Source organism: Sitophilus oryzae, unplaced genomic scaffold (genome assembly GCF_002938485.1).
Source record: "Sitophilus oryzae breed Bouriz unplaced genomic scaffold, Soryzae_2.0 scaffold_649_pilon_pilon, whole genome shotgun sequence".
In the NCBI taxonomy this organism is placed as follows: domain Eukaryota; kingdom Metazoa; phylum Arthropoda; class Insecta; order Coleoptera; family Curculionidae; genus Sitophilus; species Sitophilus oryzae.
In genome coordinates, this window is record NW_022147250.1 from 151,207 (window position 1) to 163,622 (window position 12,416).

Sequence of the window (12,416 nt, forward strand, 5' to 3'; positions counted from 1 at the left end):
TAACATGGATTAATGTGCATTCCGGAAGTTCAGGGAACATTTTGAGAGTAAGATCATCAGTCTCAGATGAGGATTTGTTATTAATACTTTTAATTATACTACGGAGCTCATCTAATGCTACGGACGTGAAGAAGAAACTGTGTAAATTCTCATTTGCTTTAAGGAGATATGAAAGTATTTCATGGTTAGGTGAGTTATAGTGTTCACTAAATTTTTAGCCACATTAACAAAGTAAGTGTTTGTATTTCCGTTTTTCAAATAAATCCAAAATAATTGAGTTGTTTCACTTCGAAAATTTCCAAAAAAAAGTAAGAAAAATTTTCAGAAAAAATGTGTTGCAGCTATTAATACCTATGTTGCTTGTGTTAAAAAAATACTGTTTGTAATCATAAAAAATTGTACCCAAAATATAAAAAGCATTATCATCAAAAATGTACATTTAATTTTTGTTTAGAATAGAATTTGTTTGCGTGTTGCTAAGCGGCAGTTTGCGATATTGTGGTTATTCTGTCATCGATAATAGGAATAGACGTTATTTAACTGTAGAGGAAGCAAATCAAGCCATTGGGTTGCTTCTTAGCGGTGCGCGACAGATCGATGTGGCTGATGGATTTAAAGTCACCTAAAGTGTAATTTCTAGGCTTGAAAATCAATTTAATGAGACTGGATCTATCATGGAGAGGCATAGGGAGGGTTTGGTCGACAAATGCTAGGGAGGACCGGAGCTTACTGAGAGGAGCTAGGATGGATTCTGCAAGAAACTACACGTTGCTCAGCCAGGACCTTTTGACTGCCAGCAGAGTACGTATTACCCCTCGGACGGTCTTAAGTCGATTAAAAAAAGCAGGTTTACATTGCTATAGGCCTATAAGACGCCCTCCGTTGACCGCGAGAATCAGATTGAGGTCATAAAGCTCAACGTTTGCTCTGGTGTAATGAAAGATCTAACTGGAATCATGAGTGGCATACTGCGATGTTCAGCGATGAAAGCCGCTTTTCTCTTTGTACTGACAGACGTACAGTTCGTGTGTAGAGACTAAGAAATACAAGACTTAACGACCGATATGTTCAAGAAGGGCATCCCTTTGGAGTTAGAGGTGTAATGGTCTGGGGTGGAATTTTCTACGGAAGCCGAACGGAATTGTATGTCTGTACCAATGAAGGTACAATGACAAGTGAAATGTATGCTGACGACATCATTGGAGGATCACGGAGGGCGTCTTATAGGCCTATAGCAATGTAAACCTGCTTTTTTTAATCGATTTAAGAACGTCCGAGGGGCAATACGTACTCTGCTGACAGCCAAAAGGCCCTGGCTGAGCAACGTGTAGTTTCTTGCAGGATCCATCCTAGTTCCTCTCATTAAGCTTCGGTCCTCCCTAGCATTTGTCGACCTTGGTCTACCCTCCCTGTGCCTTCTATGACAGATCCAGTCTCATTAAATCTGTCGCGCACCCCCAAGAAGCAAACCATTGGCTTGATTTGCTTCCTCTACTGTTAAATAACGTATATTCATATTATCGATGACAGAATAACTACAATATCGCAAACTGCCGCTTAGCAACACGCAAACAAATTCTATTCTAAACAAAAATTAAATGTACATTTTTGATGATAATCCTTTTTATTTGTTTGGGTACAATTTTTTATGTTTAGAAACAGTATTTTTTAAACACAAACATCATAGGTATTAATAGCTATAACATATTTTTTCTGAAAATTTTTCTTCTTAACGAAAACACAATATCCTTAACTTTTTCTATCAGTTTATTTTGAAACAAAATTCAATATTATTTATCTCCCGCCAAAAGAGAGAAAAAAATGCTCGCAAAATACACGAAACAAAACCTCATAATATCCTATAATTTCCAGAGCTCGCGTTTCGCTTAAAAGTTATCTGCCAGACGTATATTAAATAACCCTAATTTGCTCACGGTAAATTGAATCGAATAGGTTTAAATTAAAATCGTTATTAGCAGAGGCAAATGAGAAATTAACAAACAAATTGTATTCATTTGTACGCGGGAAATTAGATACGGCAAATAAAATTATGTGCCGACAAACGAATTTTCCTCTGCCGATGCGGGAGCGGAACAATAATGGCGGCAAATATCCATTTAGCCCCCGTTTTGATGCCCCGAAGGCTAAGGACTTTCCGGTTGCGCGTTTTTTTTGGTAGGGTGCATGCCGTCCAACTGTGATTTTTTTAATTTTACTGCTTTTCCTGGTAATAACAAACCTGTTAATTTCTCCTATCATCAGGCCATGACAGCAGTGACGGCTCGTCAGGTGCAGTAGGTGAAGGGGCACTTCACCGAAAAAATACTCAAATTAAAGAAAAAACGTTACTGCTTAAAATAATTATTTAGTTTAATATATTTCTCTCTCTCCTCCTTCCTATTACTCTATAAGAGTATGGTGACATTATGATATTGCATTTATTGTGTCTCTCCATGTAGTTCTGTCTTGCGCAGCAGTACTGGCCTTGTGCAGACTGTGACCTATTATCGTCTTCATTTGGTCCACCCAACGGTTTGGACATCTCCCCCTAGGACGTTTCCCCTTTACCTTCCTGTTTCCCCTCCACAATCAGTTTTTCTAGGCCATTGGTGTTCCGGGATATGTGGCCAAAGTATCTTAAGTATGATTGATTTATTGATATCGACAGTCTGGATTCGATATTCAGTTGTTCGAGTATTGAAATGTTAGTACGGTGAGCCGGGTACGGTATTCGCAGCATCCGTCTATAACACCACATTTCAAAAGCATCGATTTTACGTTTCATTGCCAACTTCAATGTCCAGGTCTCTGAGGTGTAAGTGGCAATGGAGAAAATTAGGGCTCTTAGTAGTCTGAGTTTGTTTCTAATTGAAATGGCTGAATCCTTCCATATTTTATTGAGTTTGGTCATGGAATTATGTGCTATACACAGTCTTCTTTTGATTTCTGCGTCACATCCTCCTTTGTTTGATATCAAGGAGCCGAGATATACAGGGTGGTCCGAATTGTATTCCGGAAACTTCGGCAGCATATTCTGCAGATAAAAATAAGTAAAAAAGTTCGTATAAATGAATGTCCCAAAATGCTTAGTTTCGGAGATAGTAGAAATTTCATTTTTATTTCGATTTTTTCCAAATAATTTCTGAAGTAACGTCAATATTTAGATGAAAATTGGTGTCTGGGAGTTTTTTGACATGAGAAATTTTATTTTGATGTCAATATGACTCCTACTGGTAGAGGGCGCCACCTACATGTGTTTTAACTGTTTTGAAGCGTAATAACTTTTTGTCCGTACCCAGGGCCGGCGGAAGGGAAATATTGAGACCGGGCGAGTACCCTACCTGGCGCCCCCCCCCCCGAATAAACTACTCAAAACAATTATTGCATATGTGGATAAAAGTTATTATTACATATTTCTAAATGAAACATGCATTTTTCTGCCTTTCACTTGTGAGTTTTTTTAGGATAATTTTAGTAGGCCGACTGGGGCGCGTCTCGAAAGTGACTCACCCCTATAATTTTTTTATTTCTTTAGATAAAAAACGAGATTTGGTATGTTAATATATGACATAAATTAAAATTGATTGGATCACTTTCTGTTTCACCGGAAATGACAAAAATAATATATTGATTTTTAAATCTCGGTATATTTTTACTTTATTCGATAGAAAATGACACTGAGTAGAATGAAATATAATATGTCAACTTTGGGCATTTTCTTTCAAAAAATATTATATTTTAAATTTCCATCTACAGTGCCATGGTTCTTTTAAAAATATCTACTAATTTTAAACAAGGAGCCTTGGAAAAATAGATTTGATCGTCTAATGTTTTTCGTGTGTTGTCCTGGCCGGTTAAAAGATGTCAAAATCGTATTTTTAATCGAAAATGTCAAAAGTTGACATTTGTCATAAAGTAGAGGGTGCTATTTAAATACCGAGGGTAAAGTCCCTAGATATATAAAGTACCGCAATTGGTTTGTTCAATGTTATTGGCGCCAAAATGGCGGATATTTGGGGTATTTCTGGAAAAACTGTAGTGGTAGGACTGTTTAAATGTCACATTTGTCTGAATATGTCATGTCAAATGTTGAGAAGCTGTCAATTTCAGGATAAAAATATTTATCCACATATTTTAAAATAATTATAAAGCCACTAAAATGCTACAAATTTATTAATTAATAATGTATAGGCGTCGATATCTTTAGTGAAGAAATGTGTATTACACGAAAAGGCCGCCATTTGATGTGTTTTCTAACATCGTCGATATTCAATACACGTTAGGTAGTGGATTGAATTTATTTATGCTCCAGTGAATATTTTTAACAATCTTATTTGTAGTATAACCTATTGGTACATAAAACTTCATTATAGAACAAGACAAGACCACAATAGATCTGAGAAGGTCGCAGTGGGTCAGGCCGAGATCAACCTCTAGAAATCTAATCTAGAACAAAACAAAGACCTTACTTGCAAACTACCATACATATCTTTTAAAAAGGATGCTAAGTGTAAGTGAAATCTCTACGTAATCATTCCCTAAAATGTTTAGTGTAGTTTAGTTTTCAACATTTTGCAGCAAGAAGTTTAGATAAATCTACAATATATTATCATCAGACCAAACGAAGGATAATTATTTAAAAGAATAAGTTATGTTATGATACATATATAGATTTGGATGACATCGCTTCAGGTGGTTTTACCAGTCAGGACTAACAGGGATATTAATCAAAACAATGAAAAAAAGCTCAAATAAATTTGATCCTAATAACAAGAATGTTGTTTATGCATATGCTAACTATATAGTTATTTTCATGGACTTAAATAGATTAGTTTTTATGTATTTATTGATAGTAATTAATATTTTTTGGTTCATATTGTAATTACTAATAAAAAGTAAACAATATAATGTAAGCATGTAAAGTTATATTTAAAAATTTGGTCTTATACTGTCAGTTATAAATAAAAGTGTGTGATTTAAATTTGATTTTTATACATGACATAAAATTGTTAAGATTCATTTGAAGTTTTACATATTGTTGAGGTAAAATTATGCCTACTTAATTTATGTATAACAATAATTACAGTTATTTCAATGTTAAATTTATAGCAGTATAACTTTTTTATAATAATGATACTTAAACATTATGACACTTGTTGTTTTAAAAATATAACATTAAATTGCAGAGCAAAATATATTTTAATTGAATTATGTGGTATTAACTTGCTTTTATTCAACTAATAATAAATTTGTTGTATAAAAATGACTCCATAACATACAAACCTTAATTATACAGCACACATAAAGAGCCCCTATGCGTTTCAAGCTTCTTTCTAAGTTATTTTTAAATTAAGTGCACAATTACATACCTAAAATGCCGAAACTACCTGAAGTAATACTAATTGAAACAATCTTTCTATCAATATATTAATATATTTCAAAAATAGCAGGTATGTATCATATCAATTTAATTATTACATTTATTTGTTTCAACCATGGTTCAAAATTTTCTCGTATAAAAGCCGGCCTTCAAATTTAAGTTTGTAGCTTATTCATAGTTCCAAAGACTTTCGTTAAATCATGCTTATTTGTCAAAACTAACTACAGCATAACTGGTATAATAGGGAAAGTTTACTTATGGTATAGGTATCCCGTTCTCATCAACAAACAAAGTTTTTCCAATTGTTTCGACTGAATTAAGTACTAAAATTCTAAATGTTATTCCAACTTTATTTCTTCTTACCTATTAACTTACTTCTGTTGGCGTACTTTGCGCTAAAAGGTAACATAAAATAAATGCTAATACAAATGAAAAACACTTGTACGGAAACCATTCGTTTATAACCTCTTAACATATATAGGCCTAAAAAATTAAATTTATGAAATTGAATATTAATATACCACCTGATATTACGTTAAAATGAAGGTAAACTGTAGATAATAAACGTAATTCTATTACAATTAATAAATATTTTATTTTACGGCTTGCCTGTCAATGTTGGTCGGCCATATTGGCGCCGGACCGACCAGCTGCTTAAAAAGCCGAAACAGCGAAATGTTGGCCTCCTTTTTAAATTTGCCGCTAGTTTTGGCGCCAATATGGCGGTAATTGCGGTACTTTATATATCTAGGGACTTTAACCGAGGGTGCTATTTAAAAATCAAAAGTTGTAGTAATTTCCGGTGAAACAGGAAGTGACCAAAAACAATTGAATATGTCAATTAATCCTAACTTCTCTCGTATACTAACTTACCATTTCGTTTTTTCATCTGAAAAAAATAAACAAGTTATAGGGATGAGCCACTTTTGAGATGCATCCCGTATAATATAGAGTTATGAGAAATAGATTTCCAACTTCGGCAGTCTCGTCTGGTATAAGTGATCTTGGAAAATATTAGTATTTAGTTTCAAGCAGTTGCATTATTTTTCTATAAGAATTTAAGAAAATTTTCTTTCCTTTTTCACAATCAATTATTTCGTGCAGAATCAGTTTATGATCAGATATAGTTTGGTCGGCTTCAAAATGAGGTTGCTCATTTTGTAGTGTGAGAGATGCATTCTTTTGTCTTGCCCTAATCAGAAAATTCTACGATTCTGCTACAATTTTCCGTGTATTACTACACATTCAATCCGAAACAACCAAAACCACCAAAAGATTGATATCTTTTAACACTACTGTTAATAAATTAATTTAATTAATGAGGCAAACTTATAAGCTTTTTTTTTGGTAATAAGGATATCGGAATCCTCTTTAGCTTATGCGAATAAATATTTACCTCATATAATTTTAGTGTATATCAGCCATTAATAACAAATAAAAGGTGAGGATAGTAGGAAAAAGTGCGATTTTGAGCAGTCAGTCTAAAACTATCAATTTTGTTGGCTCTTGACCCAAAACAGTTCGTTTAGAGAAAATGTATAAAATCAAGAATTATAGAAAGAAAGGTTATTTACAAAAGTTGATAGCTTTTGAGTTATAAGTAAAATAACATGAACCAATCAGATTTATATTTTTTTATTTTATTTTAAGATTTTTCCACGAAAATGGATTCGCAAATCCCAGTTTCGAATAGAGCACCGAAAAAACATATAGAGTAGAAGAAATCAAAACTATCCGGAAGCCTTTGTGCTAAGGATTTTTTGAGCATAATTTCAGTAAATTATAATAGGATACGTCTAAGATATAGTAGTGATTATAATGTTTAATCAGATATTCTTCCCTATGTGGTGTGGTAATTGCTAATATTTTAATGTGGAAATTAATAGTACCGATTAATTATTGATCTGGTTATTCGTTACTATTTGTTTAGATTACTTTTTTAAAATATTTTAGTTGCTGTTGTGGCGCCCCTCACATCCGGCGCCCTGGGCGACCGCCCGGGTCCCGGTAAACTTTTTACCTTAAAAACACTCAAAGAATCACCTCCTGAAGTTTGGCCAGATACTTAATTAACATACTGTATTTAAAAATGGCTAGCTAGTGATTTAGTAAGCTATGTTTATTTTAATAGGAAAAAAATTCATTTCATAAAAAATAAACAAAACCATAATACAAATACTATACACGAATTAATTAATTTTAATTGTATCTAAAGGCACTTTAATAATTGAAAAATATTTGCAAAAATCCACCTTCAAATTATTAAAAAATTATAATACGGCCCAGAGAAAGCTACCCAGCAAAAATATGATTTTGTCATTGTCAAATTCGATGTTCACTTTGTGTACAAGACTTTATTTTTGCATTTTGCACATCGTGCATTTTCTCACCATGCAGTCTTTTTTTCAGTTATCTTCTTTGGATTTAACTTTTCCATCGATGTCTTAACATTGACAATCGATTTTGCCCTTTTTCTTACACCATCAATTTGCAACTTTGGTATGGGGGATAACTCATGCAAAAATTTACTTGGTGTTTCATCAGCTTCTAAAGACAATGGATTAGCAATAATATTTGTTTCCATCTGTAATTCATTAGCTGTTAGATGGGGTGATGATTCGTGAAATTGTAGCTTTTCATGGTGTCTTGGCGCTTCATTTCTGGCGGTTTCTGGATTAAAGGAGTATATGCCTATAGCTCTAAAGCCATTGTATTGTATTGCCATTGTCAGATGTTGCTGATTTTCCCCAAGAACTAGACAAGAGTTCTCCAAATTGGTATCTGGTTATGCGTCTTCAAAAAAAACATTCTAAAATTAGTATACGGTTTAGTAGAGATAGTTAGAATTAACTCTAATTCTTTTGAAATTTATAAAAAGCATCGATAAAAAATACATATCCTCCAAATCCTTCAATTTAATAGTTGTCGATAAGAAGTTTTACTTCAAATATGCACACATAGTGCACACACTATTTTTTTTAATTATAGGAGCTACAGATGCCCCACGCACTATTACCGGGCCATAGACTTAAAATAAAATATAGACTGCACTATTTACATCTCAACGCGGACAAACAACCTTTTTTGTACACATGTTTACTTCTGGGTACAGTCGACCGAGCCTTCCTCATCCAGCCTATGTTGTCACGTCTTTAATATTATCAATATTTTTTTTCTTGTTATACACATATATTGAGATATTAATACTACAGTTTAATAAAGTAGGTTTTAATATTCCAGAGATGTATTAAATAGTCCTTATACTACTAAATTATAAGTCGGATACTGTTTAAAAAGGATAAGTTCTTTACAATATGACAACACCGATTAGAGGCGAGGGAGCCTATTCATTCATTTATTACCTTGTAGTACGTGTCGCACGTGTGCGGTAAAGCTTTGTTGCCGCTATCTCCCCGGCTGTATTAACGCATTTTCTTAGCTTGTAGTGCTTAAGTGTTTATTTTATTGACTTTTTCTGTTCAAGAACTATAAAATATGGTTCGCCAGTGCCAAATTTGCAAGAAATTTGACTTAAATAATCCATTTAAGTCTTGAAACGACTTTTGACCGGTAGGCAACTCTCAATTTACCCATTGGGAGTCAGTGGCGTTGTTGTAGAAAGGCGCTTATTTAGATAATATTTTAGTAAAATGTAAAATCTGAATTTTTTCTCTTACATTACATTATTTACTTACTTACATTGTAACAAAATCATAATTATAACCCTGTTAATAATTAATAATGTTTTTATTAAAAATATATTCCGGTTTATTCTAAAATTATCTTCAGAATCTAAAATAACATACAAGAATTTTAAAATGATATTACATTATGAAACAATATTTTTTAATATACCGGGTCGTCTCAAAAAGTGGCTCACCCTATAATTTTTTTTATTTTTTTCAGATAAAAAACAGATTTGTATGTTAGTAGGTATATGACATAAATTAGGATTTATTGACGTATTCAATTGTTTTGGTCTCTTCCTGTTTCACCAGAAATGATTACATCTTTTGATTTTTAAAAGGCACCCTCGGTATATTGCTACTTTATTCGATAAAAATGACACTCTGAATAGAATGACATATCATATGTCAACTTTTGACATTGTCGCTTAAAAACATATCCTATTTTAAATTTCAATCCAGTTTTTTTCAATCCACTAAGTTTTAATCAAGGAGCCTTGGAAAAATAGTTTTTGATCGTCTAATAGGTTTCGTGTCTTGTCTAGGCCGGTTAAAAGATGTATAAATCGTATTTTTAATCATACATATGTCAATTTTTTCAAATGGAACAAGGGTGACTCATTAGCATATTTGGAAAAAGCATTTTTTATGAATATATTGATACCACACACTTGGTATTTCGAGTCAAATTGTCGTTATGAACCGCGTGTTACAATTACAATTAAACCATATGCGAAAATGTCAAAAGTTGACATATGGTATGTTATTCTATTCAGAGTGTCATTTTCTATCGAATAAAGTAGAAATTACCGAGGGTGCCGTTTAAAAATTAAAAGTTATAGTCATTTCCGGTGAAACAGGAAGTGACCAAAAACAATTGAATGCGTCAATCAATCCTAATTTATTTCATATACTAACATACTAAATCTTGTTTTTTTTATTTGAAAATATAAAAAAATTATGGGGATGAGCCACTTTTGAGACGCACCCGGTATAATAAAGACAGTACCGAGTTATAAATGTAGTTTTTATTTTATCCACTTCCTATCACCTTCCTTGCTTTAATGGAACAGATTTATGTTTGCTCTAATTTACATAATAAGACATCACTTAACCAGAAAAAAAATTACAACAATCATATTTTTTTTCTCTCCCTGTTGCCGATTCTATTATATCTGTGGAATAGATCCTGTTTTGATTAATATTAGGGGTTGTAAATGTTTGACTAAAATTAATAATTTATTATTAATTTCAAAAATTACCTAATTTCGATGATAAAATTTCTTCTATAACGTGTATTTTATTATTTTTATCCTTTTTGGACTCTAAATTGTTTTTTCTAAACTTTTATTTAAAAAATCTTAATAAAATATAAAAAAGTTTAAATACGATATATTTTTAATTTAATTATAGCTTCATTAAAATAAAAAAATTACCCGGCTATGATACGGAGAGTTCAGGTGTACTTGAGAAACGAAAGACAGTGTTGTGTTTCTCGGCAGAGTCGTCAGGGAACGACCGTTACGACAGAGACAACCTATCTATCGCTCGTGTCGCACTCGTTATAACCTAAAACAATAACACAACAATAACAAGACAGTGTCTGATCGCATGTTCCAGCTATTTATGAATGAGATGCTCAGTCTATATTTTATTTTAAGTCTATGTACCGGGCCCTGTATATTAAAAATATATTAGAATTAAAATAGCTTTATGTGCATATTTTATAGCAAAATTTTTGAAATATTTACTAACAAGCTACAAAGCCTCGCGGCTCTAGTTAATATGACCTACGTCGTCTCTTTCAGAATTTTCTTCGAATTTTTCCGGATAGCTAGTTAAATCTTGTTCTTGTTTCTCTCTTAGTTAAATTATCCACCTAAAATTAGATGCAGTGTTTACCTTCGGATGGCCTCGGGCTTCAACCGAAACTTTGCTTAACAGAGCGGCGTATCATAGTTCTTTTTAAATTGGCTTTAAAATTAAAAGAAACTTTTAATTATTAATTTGTAGCTAGTTTAAAGGGGAGATTTTTCAACAGGTAAGAAATAAAAAAGTGAACGAGAAAGTTTTAAGAGGTAATTAAATCTATCTTTTGAATTCATTAAAGATGATTTCTTCTTTTTTAATCGTAGAGGTAAAGGTGTATAATGAACAGTTTAAGTTGCTAAAGCTTCAAGCTAAATGTATACTAACTTAAAATGCTTTGAAACTGTATATTAGTATTCATCATCATTTTCAGCTTATTCAACCATTTCCAATTATGGTGTAGCCTCTAGAGGAAACGCCTTGTATACGCCAGATTCGACAAGGCAAACCCACTCAGTTGTTAGACATAGGTGGTGAAAATTTAGAAAAATTTTATCCGAAAAAATGCAGCCCTATTTGTGCGAGGTATTTTTGCATTTCGATTTTGGCAAAAACTTTGTCAATACTGCCTCATGATCAGAGAAACCTGAGTGAAGGACTCTACAGTCAACGAATTCCGGGTCAAAAGACGACACGATATAGTCTATAGTTCTAGAACCAGTTTTAGTTATTCTAGTTGGTGAGTCAATGTGCATGAGTATACCAATAGAATCAAAAATGGCCTGGAGAAACTCCCTAGCTGTCCACACACTGGAAAAGTCAATATTTAGGTCGCAAACTTAGCAATTTTTGACTGAAAATATGCACGTCAGTGTCAGGTGTTCTGTAAATACAAATAACATAGAGGTCAAAAACATTATGATAAACGACGGAAAATTCAAATTTTTTTTTCGGATATTAGAGTATCAAACTTAGTTATTGCCGAAAAGTCGTTGTTAGTAGACATTATCATAGTACCTCCATGAGATGAGTTACTTCTATTGAATCTAAGTTGCTGTAGTGTAATTTTTGACAAATACAGGCTCATCCATATTTAACCAATGTTCAGTTATGGCAACAATTTGTGGAAAATAGAGCTCTTCTAATAAAATATACAATTCATCCGTTTTATGTGAATATTAATTTAAAAAAAAACACTAAGTTTGCTATCGTTAGTATTTCAGAGGGTGTTTGATCCTCTGCTCGCGTCATTTCACCTAAAAAAATTTATTTGCGAGCGATTGAAGAAATACTTGGAATGACTTTCCCTAATTATCTGAAGCTGTTGAAGTTTTTGCGCTGAAAAGAAGGACCTGAAGGCAAAAATATCCGCATCCACTTCAGCTGAGTCAATACCATAGACGTTTTGAAAGCGATAATATAGCCTACGCAGGGAATCCGCGTCACTAGCAAGTCCCTCTGAGACCTTAGATAATTTGATGCTGGTGTTGGTGTCCCCTTCAAAACACACACTTGAAGGTTGATCATGGAGATAGGCAAGG

General features: G+C 32.9%; 1 long non-coding RNA gene across 1 annotated transcript; it reads right to left on the bottom strand.

Moving 5' to 3' along the window:
* Positions 1-5,203: 5,203 nt before the first annotated feature.
* On the bottom strand, positions 5,204-6,132 carry LOC115887865. Its single transcript, XR_004051168.1, has 3 exons — positions 5,915-6,132; positions 5,756-5,863; positions 5,204-5,703 (listed from the first exon to the last, which is right to left on the bottom strand). It is a non-coding gene; the product is annotated as an uncharacterized LOC115887865 (long non-coding RNA).
* Positions 6,133-12,416: the final 6,284 nt, after the last annotated feature.